Consider the following 11,787-nt stretch of genomic DNA (forward strand, 5'->3'; position numbering starts at 1 on the left):
AAAATCATCCCCATTGTGATTAACCCTATCAAAGTGCTCATAAACAGATGATGTCAACTTCCTTTTCTTTCCTGATTGGCTAATTGGAGGAAGGCTATGGGTGGGATTTGTATTTGTAACAGCTAATTGGCTTTAGGTGGGATTGGTTGGAGTTACTTTATATCAAGACTAGTATTATTAGATGATGGGATAGGGACACACTCTATTGGCTGAGAAACAATAGTACCTTTACAGCTACCAGATGGCTGAGTAACAGATGCAGCATCACTGCTAGCATAATAACTCATCTCAAAATACCCTAAACACAAATAATAAAAGCAAAACAATAATATTAATAAATCACAATTATCAAATTGCCACAATATCATGAAAATTATCAAATCTAATAACCTAAAACCCAATTGTAATATATTTTAGTACCAATTACGGTATATTTTATCACTTAAAATCAACTAAGAATTCAAGAAATAAAAATTCAATACTGGTTGCTGTATATTTTAGTACTAATTACAATATATTTTATGACTTAAAATCAACTAAGAATTCAAGAAACTAAGAATTCAAGAAATAAAAATTTAGTACCAATTGTAGTATATTTTATCACTTAAAATCAACTAAGAATTCAAGAAACAAAAATTTAATACCAATTGTAGTATATTTATCACTTAAAATCAACTAAGAATTCAAGAAACAAAAATTTAGTACCAATTGTAGTATACTTCCAACTCTCCAGGCCATTCCACCAAAAGGCACCTCTAGTGATTAGTTTCCTCATATTATATATCATTACTTTCCACTCCCATTCTGATGTGGGATGTGTTTCCCATCTATCAGGGAGCTTTTCGCCGCGTCCAATGGAATCACTGGGGCATTGCCTTAGGGCCTTGAGCGATGGTGGGGCAAAACTCAGCGAGGACGCTGAGTCCCAAAAGCGGGGGAGAAAGGTCCCTTAGGCAAATCCCACATCGGTAAAGCACAAGAGAGATCCTGGACTTAAATTGGGTGGTATTGGATGTCACACCCTACTCCTCCGTAAGATGTAATATGATCCCGTAGTACACCTAATGAATTACCATACTTTGTCTATCGGTAACCCATTAAATATACTACAAGGGATTTTAAATCACTTTTGGTGAAATTTAAATCATCGATTAAAATCTGATGTTATAAAAATTTTTCAAAATTTCAGCGGAGTGCCGGCTATATTTTGAGAAAACAGTTCTTCAAACCTAAAAAGGAAAACTGTAACACCCTCCTTGTAGCAACTTCATACATTCTACTGTTCCGGTGATCAGTGTCGGTCCTGACAGCTAGAACGTCCGGAAAAAAAATATTTAAACTAAAGTGAGGAACCAAAATTAACTCAAATATTAATAAGAAAAATTTAGAAAAAATTTTAGAAATAAAATACAACCAAGTTAAATAAGCCGGTGCCCTAGCGATGGGTAACCTAGTGGAAAGTTGCGGTTCTCGCAACTAGGAGCCCTAGACCCAAGGGAAAATTCATAAAATAATTTTTGTGACTCCAGAGAAGGGTCATTGAGGTTCCTATGGCATTAGAATGCCAAGAAAATTCTTAGAAAAATTTTTCAATCAGTACAGACAATTTTAGTCTGTTAAGCCAAAAAGAGGGCATTTTGGTCATTTCGCCTTCAGAGGTGATTTTTGGCTGACTTGTCCAGTTAAGTAAATAATTATTATGACATAAAATGTGAAAAAATATTACTAGAAGTATAATTAAAAATGAGAAATGAAAATAAGAAAACAAAGTAAAAAGAAAATGGAATTAAATTGGATTTATGACATAGGATGACATCATTAAAAAGCTTCCCACCAATTAGAAATTGACAAACCAATTAAAATGAGATAAATAAAACTAAAATTAAGTAAAAACAAACACAAAATCTACTACATCTTCTTAATTTTCAGCTGGCTCCCTTCCTCTCTCTTCTCACCATTGTTGATCAACATTTCTCACTAAATTCCTTGATAAACCACCATAAGATTTTAATCTTGCTTCACAAAACCTCTTCCTCACACCTTAAGCAACATCTAACCAGCAAAAGAAAGGGGAAAAGAGAAGATTTGGAGCTTTTGAAAACTATTACAAGAGGTAAGTGCTCTTAACTTCAAGATTTAGTGTTTAAATTGTGTGGATTAGTTGAATTAAGTTGTAAATATGAAGAAGAATTGAAGAAATCATGGGTAATGGCTAAAAAGGAAATTTGCCCAGCTTGGAAGCAAGGGAAATTTCTATGTTTTATTTAGTTTAAACTTACCTCCTAATGCTATTTAACATGTATATGCATGAATTTTTAATGGGAGTAGCATGTGTTGCAAGATTAAGAGAATTGGAGAGTTAGGGTTTAGGGGTAATTAGAGTTTTGTTCAACTGATGGTGAATCAGTATTCTAAGGGTCAATTAGTGACCATTTGAATGTGTGTGAGAAGGAAATGAAGTGAGTTGTGGCTTGATATTTGAGTTTGGGTAAGCTGCCTTGGCTAACCTGCAGGACAGACTGTGAGTCCAGTAGGTTTAGGCAGCTATAAATGGAGTTGTAGAGGTTCAATTGGTGCAAGGCCAATTGGACATGAAACTAGACACATAATGGCACCACTTTGTTGAAGAAACCCTGCCTAGAAAACCAAACCAAGTTAATCTAAAAATTGCCCTAATCCAGGTGACTTGCATTCTGCCTGGGCAAAATGACCAAATGAACAGTATTTATTCATTTGGTCATAACTCAATGTAGAAAGGTCCAATTAACCTGAAATTTTACCAGTAGAAAGCTGATACATAGAATACAACTTTCATTAGGAATAAAAATCCAAATTCTGACCATAACCTAGTCAAATTGCCAATTAAACTTAGGTTACCAAATCTGACAGAACTAGTTTTGCCCAGAATTTTGGATTCTGTCCAATCCGGCCAGTTATGGTTTTTAGGCCATAACTTGAGCTACAAAACTCCAAATGGAGTGATTCAAAAAAAGAAATGTAACTAGACAAAATAAGAAACAACTTTCATGAAGACAATTTTGTCAAATTCTTATTGTACAAATGACCAATGGAACAGTAAATATGAGGCTTGAAATCTAAAAATTTTGAATAACTAACACTAAGCTTAGAAATGGTATTGACAACCAATACCAACAATTTTAGAATGCAAAATGTAGTATGTTGGGAGTATTAGAACTAATGTACCTATTGTCTATGCAAAAGTCAACATTTTAGTTGACTAATGAAATGAATAGTAACACCTAAACTTAAATTTCAAGAATTGTACAATTTAAAAGTGTAACATGCCCTAGTACACCTAGCAAGATTGGATTGGATAGGTTGACATGCCAATAGGGTTTAGTTAGCAGTACTGCACATGGCATTATGCCATTCTGTGATTTTATGGCTTTTAGCCATTCTGATATTATGATGATACTTGGCCTTATGCCTAATATTTATTACAGCTCATTAGCTATTCTATTGCACACCGGGAGATAGATATGTGACTAATGGTGTGAGGGCCCGAGGCACTTGATACCCAGTACCAGTTTACCCGTTTATCTAGTCCAGTCATCCAGTATAGGTTACTTGGGCAACCAAAAAATGAAAGTAAATAAATTAAATGAAATTATGAATATAATGAGTACAAAATAAATAAGATTACCAATAATGATCGAAAAATTGTCTGCATAAGATATTAGAACATGCACTGCATATTTATTTTCTGTTATTTCTTTTTATTCTATTATTGGCACCACTAGGCATTATTGCTTAGCGCGTTGCTTTTGCCACGCGTAGGTTCTGGAGAGATCGATAGAGAGCCCAGTAGACCACAGACTGGGTGAGATCATCTGCAGCTCTGCGTAATATCCGTGTCATCTCATCGACGTCAGTGCATTGGTAGGACACTAGGTTTCATTTTGGGTATTTTGTAATTACTTTTTATTTTCTCATATGTAATTGAAACTTATGTAATGTATTTTGGTATTAATGCAAATAGTGAAAATTGTGTTTAAGAATGAAAAAGTGAATATTTATTTATGACTTATACATGAATATCCTATGAAATGAAATGATGAGAAATGGGAGTATATTTGAGAAATATTGAGATTTTGTTGATAAAATAGAGTTTGGGATTGATTGAAAATTTTGAAAGTGTTTTTCATAGGTTCCGAAGAACTGTTTTATCCATTTTTAGCCGGCACTCTGCCGGATTTTCTATAAAATTTGTGGAATCTCAAATAAAATTATGATTTCAATAAATGACTTCAATGAATGATATTTTATGAATTATACTTCATAACTATGAAAGAAATAAATTAGGAAGGATAAAAATGATTGAAATAAAATAGGGTTTTTCGATACACTGTGTGACATATCTTACTCGGCTATACTGTAGAAGGGTAAGGAGTGTCACATTTATGGTATCAGAGCACGGTTTATGCGTTTCTGGGCCTAGATCGAATCCATACCATGCATTTCATTTGTAAGAGTCGAGGTGACACTAATGCAAATCTGTTTGTCTTTGTTATTTTGAATAGGATATGGACCCCACATCTCAGAGGGCAGTTGAGGAGGAAGTGGAGAGTCATGCTCCACCTGCAGCAGCTGACACTGGGGGTAGGGGAGAACCTGCTCCACCAGCTCCAGTAGAGCCTGCTCAGCCTCCATAGGCCATGTTCCAGCAAATGGCCAAATTCTTTAGACAAATAGCTGGGGTAATGCCACCACCACCACCACCTCCACAGCAGAAATCACATCTGAAAAGACTGAAAAAATTTGGAGCAGTGGATTTCTTTGGCAAGAGAGAAGATGATTCTGTTGCAGCTGAAAATTGGTTGAACAGAATAGGAAGGGTTTTAAAACAACTCTACTGCACTGCAGAGCAAAATGTAGAAGCTGCTGTATCTCTGTTGCAAGATGATGCCTACCAATGGTGGGATACAATGTCTAGTGAAGTGCAGCCAGAAGTAATAACTTGGGACTTGTGACACCCCTTACCCGTCTACAGTGTAGCCGAGCAAGTTATGTCACTCAGTGTGCCGGAGCACCAATTTATCTTTCTATTACAATTTATCCCTTTTTATTTATTTATTTTCAATTTTGATAAATCTGAATTTATCAGCAAATTTTATAGAAAATTCGGCAGAGTGCCGGCTGTAAATTGGAAAAACAGTTCTTCTGAATCTGTTTAAAAACACTTCCAAAATAATTTCCAAATCCAAACTCCATTATACACATTCAAGTCAATCTCAAATTTCAATCTCAAATCACAATACTATTTTTAAAACTTTTCTGTTCACTTTATCACTTGAAGCATATTCACAAATAATTCTCAACATTTCATTTATCAACATACATTATGCAGAAAATCTCAATAATATGAAATTTCATATGTTTACATTAATACATAATTACAGGAGTTTATAGTTACAATCCAAACTAATACAAAATGCAAAAATACAAAAGGGCCACCTATAGTCCTAATGTCCTACCATATGCAGTGCAGATGTGAGGTGACTTTGGACCCCGGATGCAGCTCTGAAGGCTCACCCGGTCTGATGTCTGCTGGGCTCCCCAGCTAGGTCTCCAGTACCTGCGCGTGGCAAAAGCGACGCGCTAAGCAATTCTGCTTAGTGGTGACAATATAAATAAAATAAAATAAAATAATTATGCAGAATGTATGATTTCATTTTATTGTAGACTTAATTTCTGGTATTATTTGTAGTATTATTCACTTAAAATTTGATAAGGTTTATTATCATTGCCCGAGTAACTCATACTAATTGACTGGACAGGATAAATGGGTAAACCGGTACTGGGTACTAAGTACCTCGGACCATCACACCATCGGTCACATTGTGTCTCCCGGTGTGCAACAGAACAGCTAATAAGTTGTAATAATTATCAGGGTCAAAACCCAAGCATATCAACTCAAATAACATAGCCAAAGGCTATTATTTCGCAGAATGGCATGGGAAATCCATGAAACACAGAATGGCATGAAGCCATATGCAGTACTGCTAACAGAACCCTATTGGTATGCCAGGCTATCCAAACCAATCTTGTTAGGTATACTAGGGCAGTTTATACTCTTGAGTTTTACAATTTTTGAATTTCAAGTTTTGATGTTATTATTCACTTCATTAGTTAACCAAAATGTTGACTTTTGCATAGACAATAGGTATATTGGTTTTTATACTCCCAACATACCACATTTTGCATTCAAAATTTGTTGGTATTGAGTGCCAATACCATTTCTAAGCTTAAAGTTAATTGAGCAGAATTTTCAGTTTTCATACCTTATTTTTACTGTTCCATTTGTCATTTTTGCAGTGGGAATTTGGCAAAATGATCAACATGAAAGTTGTTTCTTATTTTGTCTATTTTAATTTCCTTTTTTGAATCACTCCATTAGGAGTTTTGTAGCTCAAGTTATGGTCCAAAAACCACAACTAGCTGGATTGAAATTTTTCTGGACTGACCATATCTACAGTGCAGTGAACAGTGATTGTAACTCACTTGTTGGATAGGTTCTGGTCATAATTTGGGTTAGGTTTCTTCATAAAAGTTGTTGGTATATATCTCAACTTGTTGCTGGTAAAATTTTAGGTCAATTGGACCATTCTACACTGAGTTATGGCCAAATGAACATTGTTCATTTGGTCATTCTGCAGAAATAGACTGCAGTTCACCCGAATTAGGGCAAGCTTTTGGTCCACTTGGTTTGGTTTTATGGGCATGGTTTCTTCACCAAAGTTGTGCCATTATGTGTCTAATTTCATGTCCAATTGTCCTTGCACCAATTGAACCTCTAAAATTCAAGTTATGGCTGCCCAAACCTGCTGGACTCATGTCCAATTCTGCAGGTCACCTTGGGTAGCCACACCAACTGCAATTCCCACTAATTAAACCACCTCATTTCTTGTTTACACATAACCAAATGGTCACTAATTGACCATTAAAACTCACTTTCATAATTACATGATTCAAGTCTCCATTTTATACCCAAACCCTAACCCTAACATCTCAAATCATGCATTTGACTTGCATTTCATCAATCCACTTAGTGGGTACATATTGTGGGCTGCCATGATGGTCTTTTAACTTCATTAACTCACTAAAAACAAACCCTAACCATGGCTACCATAAATCTAGGGTTTCCATCCAAATGGTATTCAACAAATTTTCTTTACAATTTACATATATTGAAAGTTCTTAACATGAATTTAAAGAAAAATTCATGGTTAGGTCACTAACCTCAAAGGAGTGAGATTTTCCCACTTGCTAAAGCTCTTGTTTTCCTCTTCTTTTTACTCTCAAAAAAATCTCTAAGATGCAAGAACACTTTTTTATGTTGGGAGTTTAGGGTTTAGTGGGGTGAGAACTAGTGAAATCAAGCTTTGAAAAAGCTTGAAAATGTGGCTATGGTGGGTATGTCACGTAAGGAAGGAGAAAGGGAGAAGAAGTCTGATTTTTTTTGTTCCTTTTCCAGCCCATTTGTCTCTTTTAAGTAAACTTATGCCATGTGTCAATATTGGGTTGGTTGGGTGAGTTTTTAATGACATCATAATGATGTCATAAATCCATTTTCTTTCATTTTCTCTCCATTTCTTGTCTATTTAATTGCAATTAAATTTTTAACTATATTTATTTATATTTTATGCTATATAAATTATTTATTTAACTGGACAAGTTGGCCCAAAAATCATCTCTGAAGACGAAATGATCAAAATGCCCTCTGTTTGGCTTAACGGGCCAAAATTGTCTATATCGATTGAAAAATTTTTCTAAGTATTTTCTTGGCATTTAATGCCATATGAACCTCAATGACCCTTCTCTGGAGTCCCAAAAATTATTTTTCCTAAATTTTTTTCTTATTAATATTTGAGTTAATTTTTGGTTCCTTACTTTAGTTTAAATATATTTTTTCCGAACGTTCTAGCTGTCCGGACCGACACTGGTCACCGGAACAGTAAACCGTACGGACTAGCTAAAATGAGGATGTTACAGGACTTCTTCCTCTCAGAATTCAAGAAGAAATATGTGAGTAGTGTATACCTAGAAGAGAGAAGAAGAGAGTTCAATAACCTGAGGTAGAGACAGCTAACAGTGGCAGAGTATGAAAAAGAATTTGTCAGACTAAGCCGCTATGGAAGGGAGATAGTCCCTAATGAAGCTGAGAGGTGTAAGAGATTTGAAGAGGGATTAAATGATAACATAAAGATCATGATTACTACTTTGGGAATCACAGACATCACCAAGTTAGTAGAAGCTACATTAAAAGTTGAAAAGGTTAGAATAAGTGAGCAGACCAGAAGGGAGAGACAGCAAAAGAGGAGCCCGGGTCAGTCTAGCTCATCTCCCACACCAGGAAAAAAGTTCAAAGGTCCACCTGCACAGAGTTTAGGTCAACCTCAAGGTCAGGGTCAGTCCCAGGGGCCCAGGCCATAGTTTACCCCTAGGAGAGGTTAGTCCACACCATCAGTGGGCAGCTCTCTAGGGACGGGGTTCAGGAGACCAGCCCCAGCATCTTCTGCATGTCCACATTGCCTGAAGTGGCATAAGGGGGAGTGTTGGATAGTGACTGGTGCCTGCTTAAGGTGTGGGTCGATAGAGCATCAGTTGAGGAACTGTCCATGCAAAATTGCTACAGCTGCTCTAACATAAGCAGACAGACCTACTCCTGCACCACAAAGGGGTAGGGAATCTGGCAAATCTAAGGCAGTGGGACCATCACAGAGGCCTGTATCTGAGCCAGCAGAGAGACAAGAGGGCAGAGCACCTGCCACAGCCTATGCCATAAGAGCTCAGGAGGAGCAAGATGCCCCAGACATCATCAGGGGTACATTCTCCCTCTACAATATATCTGTGCATGCATTGGTGGATCCAGGATCCACTCATTCACACATCTGCATCAACTTACCCATAGAAAGGGGGATACTAGTAGGGGAGAGTGACCATGACATCCTGGTCACTAATCCATTGGGCCACAATGTAGTGGCGAAAAAAGTGTACAAAGGTTGCCCATCAAGGATTCAGGGGTATGAATTCTTAGCAGACCTGATTGAGTTGCCTTTCTATGAGTTTGACGTGATTTTGGGAACAGACTGGTTGTCACGTCATTAGGCAATGGTTGATTGTAAATTAGAGAGGATTTCTTTGAAAACTCCTGAGGGTAATGAGATCACAGTTGTCGGGGAAAGGACAGATTTCTTGTCCAATGTCATCTCAGCCACAGTTGCAAGAAAACTGATGAGAAAAGGCTGTGAAGCCTACCTAGCACATGTGGTGGATACTAGGCAGGCTAAGCCAAATCTGTGTGACATGCCCACAGTAAAAGACTTTCGAGATGTGTTCTCTGAAGAATTGCCTGGCTTGCCACCAGAAAGGGAAGTCGAATTTGCTTTTGAGATACTGCCGGGTACAACATCAATCTTTATTGCTCCTTATAGGATGGCACCCATAGAATTGAAGGAACTGAAAATCCAGTTACAGGAGTTACTGGATAAGGGGTTCATATGCCCCAGTGTGTCACCATGGGGAGCTCCAGTGCTGTTTGTGAAAAAGAAGGATGGGACTTTGAGGTTGTGCATCGATTACCGGCAGTTGAATAAAGTGGCAGTGAAGAATAAATATCCATTGCCTAGAATTGATGATTTGTTTGATCAGTTGAAGGGAGTAGGAGTATTTTCAAAAATTGATCTCAGATCAGCGTATCATAAGTTGAGGGTGAAGGATGCAGATGTGCCAAAGACTGCATTCAGGACCCGGTATGGGCATTATGAGTTTCTAGTGATGCCCTTTGGCCTAACAAATGCACCAGCGGTATTCATGGACCTTATGAACTGTATCTTCCATCCATACCTAGATTGGTTCATAATGGTCTTTATTGATGATATTTTAGTGTATTTCAAGACCAATGAATAACACGATGAGCATTTGAGGATTGTTCTGCAAACTCTGAGAGAAAAGAAGCTATATGCTAAGTTGTCCAAGTGTGACTTCTGGTTGAATGAGATTGCATTCCTTGGACACATAGTGTCAGCTGATGGGATTAGAGTGGATCCCAAGAAGATAGAAGCAGTGATGGAATGGAAGCCTCCCAGGAATACAACTGAGGTCAGAAGTTTCTTGGGGCTATCTAAGTATTACAGAAGATTTGTGAAGGGATTTTCTTTAATAGCTGCTCCAATGACCATGTTGTTACATAAGAATGTCAGATTTGACTGGAATGACAAGTGTCAGGCCAGTTTTGAGAAGTTAAAGGCTATGTTGACAGAGGCACCAGTATTAACACAGCCAGTGTCGAGAAAGGACTTTGTGGTCTACAGTTATGCCTCTCATGATGGGTTAGGGTATGTATTGATGCAAGAGGGGAAGGTGGTCGCCTATGCTTCCAGGCAGCTAAGGCCACATGAACAGAATTACCATACCCATGATCTAGAACTTGCAGCAATTATCTTCGCATTGAAGATATGGAGGCACTACTTATATGGTGAAAAGTGCTACATTTACACAGACCACAAGAGTCTGAAATACTTGCCAACCAGAAGGAACTCAACCTCACAGAGAGGCAATGGATTGAGTTCCTGAAGGACAATGATTGTGTGATTGACTATCATCCTGGGAAGGCAAATGTAGTTGCAGATGCTTTGAGCAGAAAATCCATCACAGCTTTGAGATCATTGAATGCCCGTCTATCCTTAGCTCGAGATGGAGCTATTTTGGCTGAGTTACAAGTGAGGCCAAACTTGCTACAGCTGATTTTAGACGGGCAGAAGGCAGATGAGAAGTTAAAGGCTATTGTGAGTAACATCTCAGAAGGAAAAGTAACTGACTATGAGGTGAAAGCAGATGGGTGTCTGTACTACAAAGGAAGAGTATGTGTACCAGATGATGGGAAATTGAAAGCCAATATTCTAAAAAAGGCACATACCAGTGTTTATGTTATGTACCCAGGAAGTACAAAAATGTATCATGATCTGAAGCTTCAGTATTGGTGGCCTGGTATGAAGAAAGATATAGCTGACTATGTGACTTAAATGCTTGACATGTCAGCAAGTCAAGGCAGAACATCAAGTTCCATCAGGTTTGCTACAGCCTATATGCATACCTGAATGGAAATGGGATCGAGTCACCATGGATTTTGTAAGTGGTCTACCTCTCACCCAGAAGAAGCATGATGTAGTATGGGTGATAGTAGATAGATTGACGAAGTCAGCACACTTTCTGCCAGTTAGGACTGATTACTCACTAGAGAAGTTAGCAGAATTGTATATCAGTGAGATAGTTAGACTACATGGAATTCCACTTTCCATCATATCTGATTAAGACCCAAGGTTTACATCGAGATTTTGCAAGAAGTTGCATGAATCCTTGGGTACACAACTCCATTTCAGCACAGCTTTCCATCCTCATATGGATGGACAATCAGAAAGAGTAATCTAGGTAAACTGTAACACCCTCCCGGTAGCAACTCCGTACATTCTACTGTTCCGGTGACCGGTGTCGGTCCGGACAGCTAGAATGTTCGGAAAAATATTTAAACTTAAGTGAGGAACCATAATTAACTCAAATATTAATAAGAAAAATTTAGTAAAAATTTTAGAAATAAAATACAACCAAGTTAAACGAGCCGGTGCCCAAGCGATGGGTAACCAGAGGGAAGTTGCGGTTCTCGCAACGAGGAGCCCTAGACCCAGGGAAAAATTCATAAAATAATTATTGGGACTCCAGAGAAGGGTCATTGAGGTTCCTATGGCATTAGAATGCCAAGAAAATATT

The sequence above is a fragment of the Hevea brasiliensis genome, chromosome 8, assembly GCF_030052815.1.
Source record: "Hevea brasiliensis isolate MT/VB/25A 57/8 chromosome 8, ASM3005281v1, whole genome shotgun sequence".
Lineage (NCBI taxonomy): Eukaryota > Viridiplantae > Streptophyta > Magnoliopsida > Malpighiales > Euphorbiaceae > Hevea > Hevea brasiliensis.